Genomic DNA, 2,974 nt, shown 5'->3' on the forward strand with positions numbered 1-2,974 from the left:
TGGCCTTCAGTGCTTACAGGGAGGGGGCACCCTCTCAGCTTGGTGCCATCTGCAAAGTGCTGAGGTTGCACTCCATCCCACTGCCTGTGTCACCCACAAAGATGTTCACTAACACTGCTCCCAGCACACAGCCCTGAGGAGCACCACTCAACACTTGTCTGCACCTGGACCCTGAGCTGCTGACCACAGCTCTCTGAGTGCCACCATCCAGACAGCTCCTTATCCATTTTTAAAAGTAATTTAAGCAAAATTAAGGAAGGAAAATTGAATTAGATTTATTTCCTTTGTTCTTTTTACTCTTCCTTTTTGGGGAGATTAAGTGAGTGGAGATGAAAGACGGACGAGGTGGATCGTAAACAACTCAAGAGGTGTTGGTAGGAGAGGAAGCACTCAGGCAGTAGCCTTCCTGCTCATCCAGAGGCTTCTGTAGAACTTGCAGTCCCTCGCCCACATTTTACATATGGCACTGATGCAATAGCTTACCCCAAAAGAGCACTGTGCCCTTACACTGCAAACAGGGCAGCAGAGCATCTTCCTGCTGTGTTACAACATCCCTGATGGTGGATGGTGGTCTGGATGCTCCCAGTTGCCACACAGGAGGTGTGCTTGCCAAACAGATTGGGCTCATTCTGATAGAAACAGGTAAAATCCCCCTCCCTTTTCACACCACTGTGTCCATTTGCAGCAGTGTACGTGTCCCTAAGAACCCTTCCAAGAAAAGATTCCCAGCCTTAACAGAGGCTCAGCAGCTCTTCTTTCTATTTTGCTATTCCTAATGCGCAGCTGTGAACTGGCAAGCACAGAGAGCATTCCCAGCTCACAGACACGAGCCACAGGCCCTGGGAAATCACATTCACGGCTATAGCTTCACCAGCATCTTTGGGATGTGGATAAAGGAAGACCTACACTTCTTCACTTCCCTCTGCACAAGGCTGTTTTCTTAGAAATACACCGATTCCTTCCAGGCACAGCACACGGTGAGGCATTCTGGCCACGTTTCAGAGCTGCTCCTTTGACAGCGAGTGGGCAGCTCCAGGCAGGCTCAACTTTAACCTTCTGCATAGTTTCCAGAGCACAGGTCTGAAGCATGTTTACACCATTCCTTGCTATGCCTGAGCCCAGGCAGCGCTCCTGGCTCTCTCTCTCTCTCTCTCTCTCTCTCTCTCTCTGTCCCCACGCCAAAGCTGTCACTGGTGCCAAGTATCCCCTGCTCAGCCACAGAGAGCACACTGAGATCAGAAAACCCAGAGGAAGAGGAGTTACGTCCAGATCACCCCTCACCTTTCTTTTTATAGAGATGGCTGCAGCACAGCAGGACACTTAAACCAGCCCAGGGTTCTCTGGTTGCTGCGTGACAGGGATTTGGGTGAAGCAGATGGATTTCTGAGCATTTTGAAGAGGTTGGGGGTTTGCTCATTCCAAGGTCAGAGAATTTTGGTAACCTGGAAGCAAACTGCATTGCAGCTCCATGGTGCTGCAGGTCTGATGGGCAGCTCTGGTTGCGTGCTAACGAAGTGCAAACAGATCTGTGTTAATAGGCTACAAACTTCCCACGGGGTGACCTCACACCAACTTCTGTTTCTGGGCAGCAAAAGGCTCGCGTCAAACAGCGGGCAGCGTGCCTGGTCCCAAGTGGGTGCAGCAACACAGCCACCTGCTCTGCTTTTTCTGATCTGGAAAACGACAAAAAGCATTGGTACTTCTGCTCAGCTGGTTAAGAGGACATATATACAGGATAAAGTCTCAGCTCTGTCCTGTGGGTAACCAGAGTATGGAAAAAGAAGAGCTTTAATGGTTGCACTTGGAATGGGAATAGAGCAATGTTACAACTAAGGAAGGGCGTTGGGAACAAAGAACCAACATCACAACCAAGGAAGGGTGCTGGGAACACAGTGAGAACCAACCTAACAACCAAGCAAGAGTGTTGGGAAGAGACTATGAACCAACAATACAACAAGGAAGGGTGTTGGGAAGAGAGTATGAACCAACCTAACCATCAAGGAAGGGTGATGGGAACAAAGAACCAGCATCACAACTGAGGAAATGTTTTTGGAACAGAGCACAAACCAACATCACAACTGAAGGTTTTGGGAACAAAGAACCAACATTACAACGAAGGAAGGATGTCTGCATCTTTGCTGGCTGCATTTAGAACAGCTAAAAGCTCTTATTTGGGAAGTGCCTTAGGTTTATGTCATAGAAGTATTTCCTCTAATTTGAAATGAAAACACATCCATGTGAAATAACACTAAAATATTGATGCTGAATAAAATAGCTTTCAATCTATATTTCTGATCTTTTTGGAGTACTCCTCAAAAAAAAATATATATATATACATATACATATATATACATATACATATATATACATATACATATATATACACATACATATACATATATATAATATATATATTATGATTTAACACTCTCCAGATTCCCAAATACCCTTTTTTTCTCCCAAAGAGCTTCCCACAAGCAGACTGGGATGCTCTGAGAATGACAGTGTCTAGAGGGACTAAACTTTTGCCCTGAAATCTCAGCAGTGATATATAAAATAGAACAGAACACATGAATGCAGTAAAGGCAAAGAGGGAGGAGATGTAATGTCAGAAACGTGGTCCACCTACACCATGGCTACGATAAAACAGTTGTAGCTTTATGGTAGCTGTGATACAGTGTTGGATGCTGCTAAATTGAGCCAGAGCCACGGGTAATTTTCCCCAGGTTATATCAGGAGAAGGGCTGAGAGGACAAGTGCAGAGCTGCTGAACTTGAGAAGGGGCAGAAGTTGAGCCCCGGCTGCTGGAGCAGGCAGACAGCAGTGACAAGTGTGGGCCAGGGAAGCTGGGAATCATAGAATGGCCTGGGTTGCAAAGGAGCACAGTGCTCACCCAGCTCCAACCCCCTCGCTGTGTGCAGGTCGGCCCAACCAACGCACGCCCACGGCGTGCCCACGAGCCACCATCCACGCC

General features: G+C 47.2%; 1 protein-coding gene across 2 annotated transcripts in view; it reads right to left on the minus strand.

The window, feature by feature from the left end:
• The window catches only part of FCHSD2 (FCH and double SH3 domains 2), a 569,931-nt gene that overhangs the window by 224,077 nt on the left and 342,880 nt on the right, over positions 1 to 2,974 (minus strand). The gene's annotated exons all lie outside the window — the stretch shown is intronic.

Source organism: Meleagris gallopavo, chromosome 1 (assembly GCF_000146605.3).
Source record: "Meleagris gallopavo isolate NT-WF06-2002-E0010 breed Aviagen turkey brand Nicholas breeding stock chromosome 1, Turkey_5.1, whole genome shotgun sequence".
Lineage (NCBI taxonomy): Eukaryota > Metazoa > Chordata > Aves > Galliformes > Phasianidae > Meleagris > Meleagris gallopavo.